At 36.1% G+C, this 14,516-nt stretch overlaps 1 protein-coding gene across 4 annotated transcripts in view; it reads right to left on the bottom strand.

Annotated features, from left to right (window-relative positions):
• The window catches only part of IL1RAPL1 (interleukin 1 receptor accessory protein like 1), a 706,285-nt gene that overhangs the window by 183,456 nt on the left and 508,313 nt on the right, over positions 1–14,516 (bottom strand). The gene's annotated exons all lie outside the window — the stretch shown is intronic.

The raw sequence follows: 14,516 nt of genomic DNA, 5'->3' as shown, positions 1-14,516 counted from the left end.
AAAACAGAGAGTTATGTAAACCATGAGATTTAGTCAAACAGTTAAGAAAAGCCGGATACACATTATCAGCAAGCAAGCATTCTGCAACACACTATTAAAATTTTTCTGCATATCATCATAGATTCCCTTCTTATATCATTACCTTAATCTGTTCTCTTTCCTTTTATCTCTGGGTTAAAATACAGAAAATATGGGGATGGAAGTATTATGAGGTTATATTCTCTGTGACTAGACCAAATATACATTTTCTTAACAATTACTGTATTCTTATTGACAGATGACCCCCAGAAAATCTCATTTATACAGTCCAATTATTCAGTGATATCTGCATTTCCTTCTTCAGCCTCACCTTGACACTTGACATTGAATTTAAGTATTCACTGTTATTTCTTGTCCTCAATCTTTTCACAATCATTATAATTTCCCCCTGAAATTTAGCAATAGTTTTTTTCTTTTTTTTTTTTCCCTATTATTTGTATATTCTGTCTCAGATTTCAAAACCAAGTAAATGGACTGCATTTTAGAATCACAGAGTCATAGAGGTTGGACAAGACCTTTAAGATCATTGAGTCCAACCATTTACCCATCACTGCCCAGTTCACCACTAAGCCATGTCCCTAAGGGCCACATCAACAGGTTTTTTAAGTACCTCCAGCAGTGGTGACTCCATCACTTCCCCATGTTCCAATGTCTTTTCTCTGGACGCACTTCAGGACCTCAATGTTTTTCTTGCAGTGAGAGGCCCAAAACTGAACACAGGATTCAAGATGTGACCTCACCAGTGCCGAGTACACAGGGACAATCACTGCCCTGGTCCTGCTGGACTCACAATTTCTGACACAAGTCAGGATGTCATGGGCTTTCTTGGTCACTTGGGCACACTGTTGGCTCATGTTCAGTTGTCTATTGACCAGCATTCCCAGGTTTTTGTCTGCCTGGAAGCTTTTCCAGCCACAATTTAAAGTACCTCATTGAAAGTAGCATCAGTGAAATACTGATTTTAGAAACTGAATGGTAATGCTGTGAAACTGTTCCTGCCTTGCTTTTATTATTCTCTCCTTCTTTGAGAGTTAGGGCAGATACTTCTTAGAAATACAGTAGTTCACGACCTTTGAATGCAAATTCTAGATACTCTGTGCTTTTTTTCTTTCATAATTAAATCTTTTTGCTGATAATGCTGACATTTCAAAGTAAGATTTCTCAGCCTCTGAGGAAGCCTTGTAAAGGGAATAGGACCCAATGCACCCTGACCACTTCAACTCTTCCAATGATCTGACATTTAAAGGCCTTGCAATTAAAGGTTTTACATATTTCATAGAGTTTTCACTTTCAGGACTTGAAGTCAACCTTTTAATTCTGTTCCTTTATTTAAAAATCATCTGATTTACAAGGTGACTTGGTCTAATTCTCTCTGTTCTAGTTCCTTCTTAGAGTTATAAACCTCTTTCATTTGTTTTCCAGGTGATTTCAGTGATTAAGTCTTGTGAATCTGCTTTTGCTCTGCTAGAAATTTGGACATTATCGTGACCCAAAAATTGAAAAAAATCCATGATTTCTACTTTTATGAACAGTGAGAAGGCTTTTGTATTTTTCTTTTTGCACTTCTCATTGAGAGTACTTGGTCTTTTTTGTTCTCTGGGGTGGCTTTTTTTGATCTGCTCCATTGAGGAAGGGTTTTTGTCTTAAAGTTGAGAGATTTTGGACTGCAAGAAAATAAATATCACTCCTAATCTTCAAAGAGGGTTAGAAAGAGGAACTTGGGAACACAGACTGGTTAGCTTTACCTTGATCCCTAGGAAGCTGATAGAACAAATAGGCCTGAAAACCATTTCCAAGCACATTAAGAACAAGATGATGATTAGGAGTAGTCAGCATGGATTTAAAAAGGGAAAATTATGGTTAACTAATCTGGTAGCCTTCAGTGACAAGATGACTGGCTAAGTGAGCCTGCAGACAGAAGCTGATGGTGGTTATTACTTTGCAAGGCTTTTGTCTCACTGACAAACTTGTGAGGTATGGACTAAGTACATGGATAGTGATATACATGTACTGAGTGAACTGCTGCACTAAAGAGGGCTTCAACCAGCAGCACAAAGTCTAACTGGAGGCTGTACCAGCAGTGTATCCCAAGGATCAGTGCTGGTTCAACACTGTTTATCTTCTTTATTGACCCGGATAACAGAACACAAAACTGGGAAGTTGATGACCAAACGAGACGAGTGTGCTGCCATTCAGGGGACCTTGAAAGGTTGGAGAAATGGTCTGACAGGAGCCTCATGAAGTTCAACAAGATGAAACACCAAGTCCTGTCTCTGGGGAGTAGTAACTCCAAATTTCAGTCCAGGAGCGAAACAGCTGAAAATCAGATTGGCAGGGAAGGACCTTGGATTCACAGAGAACAAATTAGCCCTAAGCCAGCAATGTGCTCTTGCAGCAGTGAAGATCAACAACACCCTGGGCTGCATCAAAGAGAGCAGGGCCAGCAGGTTGAAGGTCATTCTTCCCCTTTGCTCAGCTGTGATGAGATACATCTGGAGATACATCTGGAGAGCTGTTTCAGTGCTGGACTCTCCAGTACAAGGGAGATACAGACATAAGGACAATGAAGGGTGGCCAGTAAGACTAAGGGATTAGAGCATTTCAGACAAGGAGAGACTAAGAGAGCTGAGACTGCTCAGCCTGAAGAAGAGGGCACTCAAAGGGATGTTGTCCACGTGCAAAAAAATATGTAGGAATGGGGGAAGTCAAGACAACAGACTCTTCCTAGCTGTGCTAAGGAACAAAATGAGAGGCAATGGCACAAAACACAGGAAATTCCCCTTCAACACAAGAAGAATAATGTTCACTACACAGGTGTTCACACACAGGAACAGGTTGCCCAGAGATGTTTTAGTGTCTCCATCGCTGGAGATACTCAAAACCCAACTGGACGTGACCCTCAACAACCTGCCCTGACTGACCCTGTTCTGAGCAGGGCATCGGACCAAAATGTCTCTAACAGGTCTCCACTTGGTATTTAATTTTTAGCAAATATTTGCATTTTCAATTAGGTTTAGAAAGTCTGGAGAATTCCTCAAATGTCCTGAGTAGTTAGTGTCTATGTAGCAGACAGGATGGTGGACGTAGTAATTGCCCTGTGCAACTCTGAAGTTTATCATACAGATGTTCTGCCTGGTCCTGTACTGTGTGCACAGACCCTCCCATTATAACAGCAAACACGTTTTCTTCCTGGCACAGAGGACTTCAGGTTTGCATTATCTCTGTACAAATCTTGACTGAAGCCTAAGCTGTGCAGTTTCAGTAACAAGGTAGGAAATCAAGGTCTATCATAAGATATTAAAACCAAAAAAGTTACACAATCAATATAAGTGGAGAGAGAGCGTGCCTGAGAACAATCATATTTGACACATATTGTCCATTTGATGTGCCAAGCTTTAAAGAAAGCTCTCTGTACAAACCCAATATGGCAGATGTTATATTAGCACATATCATAAGGTTACTTGGCAACAAACAGAGATTAGAAATGATAAACATTTGGTCTGCAGAAATGTTACCAGAGGTGGTAGTTACACAACCATATTTAATGCTTGGTGCATAAAAAAAATCTAGTTGTGCATATATAAAATGTCTGTAAAGCAAACTACAAAACTAGAAAATCTTATTGAAAATAATATTCCTATTACATAAAACAAACAAACAGACAACACAAATCCCCCTCTTGTAATTACAAACAAATTGATAAAACACGTTGCTGGCAAATAATGAGCATCATATTGGTTTGGGTTTTTTTCCAGGCAATGTAACTGGGAAACAATGACAGAATTTTACCTCTTTAATTAACTTTTTTTTTCCCCCCCAAATAGATCTTCTCTCACTCTTCACTGGAAACAGAAAATAGTGGTTGGACAAAGTTAATTTTATTAATTAAAGGAAATTCATGCCTATTAAAGCATCTGCACATTAGTTTTCTCTGGCTAGAAGCATATGAATTTTCTTTGGCTATAAATCTATGTCAGCCTATTTCTTTGGAGAATCTGTATTATCATAAATTCACAATAAGTCTCTTGATTATTATTGCACTGTTGTCTTCATAATCAAATACCTTAGGGTAGAGGAAATAGAATTGCAAGGCTTTCCTTAAGTTTTCCCAAAACCTGTTATTTCTTCTGAACCTAAGGATGGATTTTTATTGGAATGTATATCTTGTTTACACAGAAAAGTAAAGGTTATTCAGATTCTTTTTAATCCTGAGGTTTTCAGTTGGAATGTGTACATTTCCTGGCAGAAGTATCTAAAGGAAAATCCATGACATATTATTTTGGGATTTCTGTGCCTAAAATAAAATTTTTCATTTTTGATATAACATTTAGAGTAAGATCTCCTAAATATTCATCTTTGTCTGCCTAGGCTTCTGCTTCTTGGTTCTTGTGGTACAAGCACCTTATTTTTTGCAATATTTTGGTTTGAATCAAGGCTGAAAGTAGAAGATACCACAAACCTTTTCAACTAAGGGACCAGCTAAATATGTTAGAATTTTCTAATCTATTTTGGAGTTTGTTTACGAGGCACTGTTCAGTGTTATACAGAGGTGTATGATCCCCATTAGAAAGGATATTTTAGGACACTGAGGTGTCTGGGCTAAAAGACTACTTCAGAAGTTCAGCACAGCATGCTGGTGAGTGAGGGAAGAGTGCTCTGCTGACAGATCTGTGCTGCTTCTAGTGCTTGAGCTACATGCTGCTGCACAACACTTCTCTATAGCATATCATTAGGGATTCAGGAGCCTTAATCCAGTTTCCAAAAATGAAGTAGATACTTAGCAGCCTGAGTGTCACGCCAGCTCTCAAAAACTCATGACTTGATATGGATCCCCTTTTGTTTATTTCCTATGCTTTTGTAAATCCCACTTGGTACCATAATGCTTGTGTAAACCTAGGAACAGGAATCTGGATCCCTGGAAAGAAAGTGACTTGCCTGAAAAGTTTTCTTTGGCTGAAAACTCAATTTTCCAGTAAGTTAGACTCTTTCCCAAAGAAAGTTGTAATGCAAAGTCTGCGTAGAAAGTAGCAGCATAAGCCATTTTGCATTCAAGTACTTTTTGATTCTGTTTACGTGGCTGACTTTTCTCTGTATGTTTAAAGTGCACTACATGACATACTGCAGAAATGAGAAAAATAGCTGCCACTTCAACAACAAGATAATAAAAAAAAAAACCTGTATGGAACCTAAAAGTGTAGATCTGTAACACTCTTATAAGAACTGAAGTTCTTTTTACTGGATAATAAAGAAAGAAAAAGATCAAATAAGAAATGTAGAAATTTTTACAGATGACAAATAAAAATTATAGCAAGAATAGGAAAAAAATGTTTTCATGAGAAAATACTCATTCTTATACTGATTGGGAGATTGTCTCTTGGAAATATTTCATCCTTTTGTTCCATTTTGATAGCAAGGAATAAATTTTCATTCCACAAACAGCTAAGTGTAGTAGCTACTACATTACATGGCTCTGGGTCTTTTAAGCTGAGAAAGAAGGCAAATAGAAATTATTAGCCAGCAGTAATAGCTATGTCTTTGCTATGTTGTGCATGGGCTAGGAATAGTCCACCCAAAAGACTGGTATCTCTGTTTAATACTCTTAAATTCTCAGTAATAAAAATAGGCCCTATGTTACAATTAATATTTAGTTAGTAAACGTTGGGACACAAAGCCTCCACAGGCAGTACAGGAAGCTTCTATATCAGAGAGAAAGAGATCTTATGAGTCAAATGAACAACAGGTGATACCTTCTGCTGCTACATTACATTCATAGAATCACAGTGGGTTGGAAGAAACCTTAAGGATCACCTAGTTCCAACACCCCTTCAAAACAGGCAGGGACACCTTTCACTAGACCAGATTGCTCAGAGTTCCATCCAACCTGGCCTTGAACACCTCCAGGAATGAGCTTCTCTGTGCAACCTGTTCCAGTGTCTCACCAGCCTCACAGTGAAGAATTTCTTCATTATATCTGGTATAAATCTCCCCTCTTTCAGGTTAAAGCCATTTCCCCTTGTCTTATCACCTCACAACCCTGTAAAAAGTTCATCTCCAGATTTTTTTCTAGCCCCCCTTCAGGTACTGTAAGGCTGCCATAAGGTCTCCTTGGAATCTTCTCTTCTCCAGGATGAACAACCCCAGTCCTCTGAACCTTTCCTCAAAGGAGAGGTGCTCCATCCCTTTAATCATCTTGGTGGCTTCCTCTGGACTCACTCCAAGAGGTCTATGTCCTTCCTATGCTGATGACCCCAGAGCTGGATACAGCACTCCAGGTGAGGTTTCATGAGTGGAGAAGAGGGGGAAAACTATGTCCTTCAACCTGCTGGTCATGCCTCTTTTGATGCAATCCAGGATACAGTTGGCTTCTGGGATGTAAGCACATATTGCTGGGTCATACTGAGGTTCTTGTCAACCAAAATCATCAAGAGAATGGTGAAGATCAAGTTAAAAAAGTGGTTGAGTACATGAGCCTTTTCCATATCCCAGGTAACCAGGTATTCTATGTAGTTCCAGAGAGGGACTATATTCCAAGAAAAAGTAAACTAAACTTGGAAAAAAGCAGTACAGCTAGCAAAACAAAAAATACTAGATTCCCCAATTTTTTGTTATACTTCAAATAGAAACAAGTATTCACTAAGGTAAGTGTGGTTTTATGGATGTTTTATATTTTATATGGCTGTTTTACATAATATTTTATTTTTTTTTATATTTTATATGGCTGGTTTACATAATAATTTTATCAGTATCTTCCATAAGGTTTGAAACATAAGAAACAAGTATTTTAAAGGTCTATATTACTAAAATATGAAGACAGACACATAGATGGATTTTCAAAGTCTCTGAAAATCACGCTGCCACTGTACCCCACAGGTGTAGACTTGTGTCACGTAAAAAGAGTCAAAAATACAGTTCTAACATTTTCTTTCCTACTAAGTTATATCTCAGGTATGTATAGTTACAATATTTGTTGTTTTCTTCCATATAACTTCTCCCACAGAGAATCCAGAAATTATTGCCTCCCACAGAGGTTTAATTTACCTATAATACTTGGTGCTGGCATATGTGGCAGATGTCTCCTGTATTGTATCCTACAAAATACAGGTAAGATGGCATAGTTTTTACTATCACAAATGGGTTTCACTTGGATTTCAAAAGCTACTACAGGCCCTTCTTATGCCTGATTCATAATATACAACCTTGGGAAAAAACACTGAAGTGCAGATCAGTGACAAAAAAAGAAATAATGACACTATTTTTCAAATAAACTAAAAAAGTTGATTGCTATTACTTTTTTTTTTTAGCAGTTTGAGAAATGCCATCTTTATGGGGTTCCTCTCCGCTTTCTTTCTCTCTGTTAAGCTTTCCTATTTGTGCAATAAAAATTCAGTAAAAGTCTCATTATAGTTGTTTAGAGTTGAGCACCAGAGAACACACAATAAAAGGTGGTGTAACAGGGAATGGTGGCAAGTTTAATAGGCTGTACTGCACTAATTTAAATTAGTCATTGAGTGAACTAATCACAAATTGCTAATCTTGAACCCACCACAATAGGGGCTCAATAGAGAATGAAAAAGTACTCTAGAAAAAGGAAACTCAAGGGTACTTTCTGCATTAGGACTATGTGTCATATATCTTCAGAGAGAAAAAGAATGAGGAAGGAAAGCAAATTACTTCCAAATTCACTTTGCATAGAGAGTGGAGGAAAACACAGCAACATCACACATTTCTAGTGAAGTTAACTGCTTGATGTATAAGTGCAATTCTTCAAATTCTTGCAGCACTTGAAGCTTTTCCCTATCATTACTTTGCTACTTATTTTGACAGAACTGAATTTATCAGGTATTGATGGTGTCCCAAACCAATTCCATATGTATATATTTATCCTTCATGTATATTTCAAAAATATTCATCAATATGCTACAAGTTAAATTATTGTTCAGCCAGACTCACTTCTGATAAATTTGAAATGAATATATTCCACTTACAACAGCAACACAAAAATAAGTAAAGAAACAGGGAATAAAAATTACATGAAGTCACATATATTATACTGTATTTTCATTCTCAGAGTATAACTGGCTTTAAAGTACAAGGTGGATCCAAACTATCAGAAATCAACAAGAAAGAAATTGAAAGAACTTTTGGCGTGGAAGAACTCTGGAGCCATGCCATAGTAATTTTCCTATGGAAAACCTCATACTAGGAAGCAAATGTGGAAGGCAAAAGGATATTCACACAGTGAATGTATGTTCCTTGATGTATGCACATCTTATTTGCTCCTACCTTCTTGTTTTTTAAAGGGAAAGGTGAGAAAGTAGATTTATCGGTACATGCTTCAAACCAAAACAAACCATATACATCAGAGAACAAACAATGCAGTGCAAGGAAAAGAAAAAAAGTATAAGTATATAGAAAACCTTGACAGAAAATTGTCAAGTACAAAGTTGGACAGATTTGAAAAAACATTGCACAAAGAAATATTGTAAAGATAGTAAAAGCAGGCTGCAATTAATCTTTTTGAATAGAAAGTATCACTGAAAAACTGTATATTTTGGAAATATCCAGTGTCTTATTCATACATTAATCAGAATACCCTATCGACATGTGGGTATTTCAAAGAGGATTGTAAGAGTGAACTTATTGTGTGAAATATCAGAATCACAGGTTGGTTGAGGCTGGAAAGGACTTTACCCTGGAGGTTATCTTGCCTGAAACCCCTGCTCAAAGCAAAGCAAAATAATCAACTCATGTTCAAAGAACCTTAAAGAAATAATTTTTGTTATATTAATGAATTTCAATTCATCTTCCAATTCATCTTGCTGTATTTGCTATAGTTAAGATGTTTTGAGTGAAGAATTTTGTTCCCATCCACTTTTGTTTTGCCCACAAGTGAAGGACTTCATGCTGGAGTTCTGCCATATGAACTTACATGAAAATTAGGTTCTCAAACTTTTCTAAAATAGGTTGTTGACTGCTAAACTTTTTACACTACAATAAGGGCCAATTTCTCTGCCAAGTGTTGTCATTATTTGAAAAAAACAGACTTATTAAAAGCTGTCTGTGAGTGGTAGCCAAGCTTTTAATAGCTGAGCATTGGCAGCAGACGTAGGAACCTTTAAAATATGTTTTTAATCTCAAGAATTATTTCATACAATAGACTTCCTTCATTTTATAAATCAATGTCAGAAAAAGTTACTTTGAAGTTAAGAACAGTCAGATATTGTGAGATCATTTACATGCATGCTAGCATTTTTATTACTGTAAATGCACCTTAAGATGCACTTAGTAAAATGATTTTACCTCATTAATAAGCTTTTTTTACTCTTCTCTGTAAGCTGTTGTCTGTATAGATCTGCAAGTCTGCAGATACTGTTAATTGTCTGTTGATAACCTGTTCATAAACTGATGATGGTCAGATAGTGTTAAAAACTACAATGCCACATTTCTGTAATGCTAGGATGAGTAAAACTTTGAACAATGAGTAGACAAATAACACTGACCTCTAATGAAAGTAGGACATTCAAGGAAATAAAATAGATTGTCTGATAGCTTCTGTCCATAAGCAGAAAGAATTGCTGTTTTTGAGAAGTGAAAATTAAAATATGCAAAACCCCCATTGTCCTTCCATCTGCTAAGAATTATGTACTTATAGAAGTATTAACCTACTCTGACATAAGGTAACTTCTTAAATATATTAATTTTTCCTAAAGATTTTCTAGCTGCTCAGCACTTTTGTCTGTATTTTACATTCAAACATTGAACTCCTCAGCAGATATAATTTCCACAGATTTTCAAAGTGGATCTTTATGCAGGACCCTCAGCTCTTTAGACAGACATAGAGGACTTAACTAAAACCATAAGCAGTGCTTCCAGCTTCCCTACTGGTTTGCAGAGGGCAGGCTCTGCCTCCTGGCCAGTTGGTCCAATCTGAGACCAGTCTCACAGTGTGTCAACTGGTGCAAACCCAGTAGCCTGTTCTTGTTTTATCTGTAGTAACAGGTTCACCGAGGAAACTAACTCATCAGCTTGGAGCTCCTCTGATGGAAGTTGGTTTTTTCATGAGTGGATGTCTAAGGCCCCAGAACAAAACAAAAATGGAAATAAAATTTCAAAGATATAGTTGCAACTCAAAACTTTTTTCCTAACTGTAATGCAGGGGTAACAGCTGAGAGGATGGATGGATGTTTTTGGTGTTTGTTTTTTTTTTTCCTGGTAGGCATCGTTGACTTAGATATTTTGAAAAAAACTTGCATGATAAAGAAAAAGAAATGCTTAATTAATGAAGAAAATTATTTTAATTATTATTTTAATGAAGAAAAATCAGCAAGAGATCTCCATTTCCCAAAACTGTGAACAATACTGGGTACAAGACTTGAAGAAAAAAAAAAAAACCTCCCCGTCTGGGCTCACAGTGAGAATATGGGAAATACTTTATAGGTCTTATCCACAAATTTCTGAATCTTTTCATTCAAGCAATTAACATGATTAAGTACAGTTTTCTCATCTGATTTAATTAGCTGTAATCATACCAAACTATTGTAAATTGGGCATTCAAGACGTATGACACATCTTTTTAAATATGGGCACAATTATTGTGAAAATGAGTAATAGTAGCATTCACTAGCCCAAGGCAATTACGATTATGAGAAGTGCCTGTTTGGTAAAAGGTCACAATATGATGTCTTGCATTTGCCTGAAATAGTCTTGTCACTGCAGAAACTCTAACAGGGAAAGCATATTCTTAACAAACATGATTTGGTAATTTAACTTCAGAACTAATTCCATGTGCTTCTGAATATTTTAACAGTGAAAATTTAGAATATATTCTCTTGATAGAAATTGCATATTAAACATTAAAACTGGTTTTTATTTTTTTTCATTTGAGCGATTTATACGTTTACCTATAGGTCTATTGCCAAATAAAGTATTCCAGTTTTATGAAACAGCAATGCTCTGACCATGATAATTCCTTAATGCTATGTGAATTGCTGGAAATTTTTTTAATGACCCTTTCAAAATTACATTAATCCTCAAGCTTCTCTCCACTGTCTCCTGGTTAATTCACTTGCATTTTGCTGGAGGCTACACACATATAGAGTCTTTGCCTTCAGCTGAAAGCTGAGCAGGATGTTTTCGATGCAGTTCACATTACATCAATCAAAGACCAGGGCTCTTTCCCCATCCAGGTACTGTGTATTAGTGACCTGGTTCCTGAAGCCAGGGCTCTGCCAGAAATGAGTTTTCTTACCTGAATTTTACCACACTACATTTGCAGAGGATATAACGTAATTAGTCACTTTAACATTTGCTGCCAGCAAGGTGTCAAGCATTATTTGGGGAGAGAGGAAAGGGAATAATATAGAAATTGAGAGAAATCTTAAAGTAGATTATTGGGAAAATGAGTATTTTTTAAGTATACTATTCCTCAAGAAGGAAATGGAATGGCAATGAAAACTAAGGTGTCTCCTATTTGAAAAATGTGCAGAAAATCAAAATGCATAAAGTTCATGTTTCACATAATGAATTAACCTCAATAAACCCATCAAATCTATTAAACATGCAAAATCTACTTGTGGAGGAAAAAACTGATATAACGAAAAAATGTTATCAAATTGACAAAGCATCCCTACCGAAAAATGGACATTTGTAATAGGTCTTGCCAATGCTGTGGTAAACATGCAAAATTCTTAAGATATGGTTACATTTCTTGGGCTTTTTCCCTTTTGATCTATGAATAAAAAGCCAAATAATATGGATAATTTAAATATGTCATTACAAGTTGCTAGCATAAAGTGCTGTGATATAGGTGTTTACTGAAAAAGTGTGGTTTCTCTCTTGTTGATTTCATGTAGAGGTGAAAGATAAGACAGAGTTGTCCTTAAAGCAGGTATTTGGAATTACAAAGTATTTTACCTGTATATATAAGCAGAAGAGAAGAAAGAGAATACAAGTAGAAAATTCACAGATCAAATAAAAAAAACTACAACTTATTGAATTATAAGTCTATACCATGAATAATCTATTACACACATGGTGACCTGTGTCATTGTTTTAATGACCCTGTTTTGCCTCCTATTTCATCTTTCTTTCCAGACATGTAACAAGTTTGCTGAATACCACCTGCCTTTGTATGAAAGTCTGTATCCTTTCAAATTTCTGTTTTGATGAAAACACTTCATTTTTCTTTGGGAAAACAATTCATTACTATCTGAAAACACTTCTTTGGCTTAAAAACTAAATCTAACCAACATTTCATATTCTTTATCTTGTGGGTCACAGCAAACAGCAAAATATATAAAAATCACAGTATTTTAAAGTTTCACAGCTATTGCCTATATCTGTTCCCCTAGGAATTTTCACAGAAAGGAACAGGTTTTTTAGCAGCACAATCAAACTAGGGATTTTGATTAGATTTATATTTTCTCCAATACAATCAAGTTGCCATTGAACTAATATAAATGTTTAGTTAATTTTCTTTATGATTGAACTATTTATTGATTCACAGGCAGGCACAATGTAACTAATAATAATAGCCTTCTATTCCCCTCTGTACTTTCCTGCAAATAAAAATATAATCAGGAAAAGTATTCAATCTTCTTATAAAAATAATTGACAATGACATCTGAATGCTTTATTGCCTTCACAAAAAATATGATCTTCTTCCACAAGACATGTTCTTCTGCATAAGAATCTGTAACATCTCTTTTCTTTAAAAAAATAGACTTAGTTCATGCATGACTTATAAAACCTTCTTTGTATTTTGAAATTATTTATCCTGCTTAGACACCCAGGACAAACAGTGATTAGTGACACTGCACTTCTTATTCATAAATATGTATAGCAAGTATTATAGGGCTGTGTAAGCAAGAACCAGTTTGTGAGCAATACAGGAACATCAGAATAAAGCTACAGCAAGTTATTTGTTCAAAATCTTTATGTCATATCCAAACATCTAGTCTCACCTGGAATTGCTGCAAGTGGAGCTGATCAAAACTTTATTTATTTGAGTTAAAATCAGTTGCAGTCTGTCTATATTTGCAACTTTTCCTTAGTCATATTTATTTTATTGAACTCAGTATTCACAAGAATGCACCTTGTTTGCTTGCATGTTTATTTACTAATTCATGTTAAGCAGTAATGGAAGATGTGGTTTCCCTATCTTCATAAGGTAATTGATCTAAGCACAAAGAAATCCTCTCCAAACACATTTTATGTACAACAAATACTATTAGATTAACCTCTCCTTCTAAGTAGCCAGGTTATGATCTTGAACACAAAGTTGCCTTTTTTCTGTTGCTCAGAAAAGTCAGACAAAACTGCCACTCATGACTTTTGTCTTTCCTTCTTGGGTTAAAAAAATAAATAAAAAACCCTTCAGACTAATAATGCTGTTTCTACCAATGAAATGCCAAAGCTTATCACTGCTGCTTATCAGTATTAAAACTTTGAACTTCATTTCATAGGTGTTATGGATAGAAACGTCAAATGTAAATGTAAAAGTAAGTCAAAGCAAGTTAGCAACAAAACAACAAAGGAGATCAACATCCTAATGCACTTCCTGTTCCACACAATACCCAAGCTTCATATTCACAATGACATTCACAGCAATGACAGTGATGGAAAATATCACCAGTACATACACAGACATGTTACTGAGGCACATGGCAGACGTAGACAATTAGCCATGGATGCTTTCATCTGCTTAGTAATAACCATGAGGTTATATAGTGGAAAGGACTTGTGAATCATTAAGGTAGAAAACTGCCCTTACCTGATGTGCAGAGAGTGTTTTGGGGAGTTTTTTTCAGTATGTCTTCTATGGTCAGATAATTAAAAGCCAGACAAACATATTTAAAACTCAAAATATACTAGGTAGATTGAGGCTCTGTTGCCTGAATTCAAATCCCTGTTTATCTTTAAAGAGACCTTAACTGAAGGGATGGCATGAATAATATTTTGGAACAAACCAAACCAAACCAAACCCAATTAGTATCCAGCTGGTAGCACACTTTCCCTGGAGTGGTGGGGAAGCAAAGACCGGAAAGCGTGGTAAGGAGATATGTAGGCACACTCACTAGCTTCTAAATCAGACATTTTAGGGAAGGGTGATCATGAATGGGTCACTGTCAGGTTCTGAAAGATGGTCAAATATGAGTTCCAAAACTAATAGTGTTTTCTGTTGTCAGCCACTGATTTTGAAATTCAGTCACTACAGACATAGGAACTGTCCATCACAAGGGTTAGCAGGAAACTATGAAGATTTTTCCACTGCACAGTATACATGAACATGCATATATGTATATATGTGTATATGTATATATGTTCAAAAACATGTTTGCAAAGGTGTCCAACCCATTTTCTGAACCATCTCAGGATCAGAGATATTTTGGAGCACTGGAAGTGCCTGGATTCAGTCCCAAGCAAGGGATGCTCCAAAATTTTGACCTTGTGAAAGACACAAAGCCAATTTTTAAAAT

The sequence above is a fragment of the Myiozetetes cayanensis genome, unplaced genomic scaffold (genome assembly GCF_022539395.1).
Source record: "Myiozetetes cayanensis isolate MyiCay16 unplaced genomic scaffold, myiCay2020 scf5-8, whole genome shotgun sequence".
Taxonomy (NCBI): domain Eukaryota; kingdom Metazoa; phylum Chordata; class Aves; order Passeriformes; family Tyrannidae; genus Myiozetetes; species Myiozetetes cayanensis.
The sequence above is the reverse complement of the archived record's forward strand: the minus strand, read 5'-3'. Positions and strand labels throughout refer to the sequence as shown.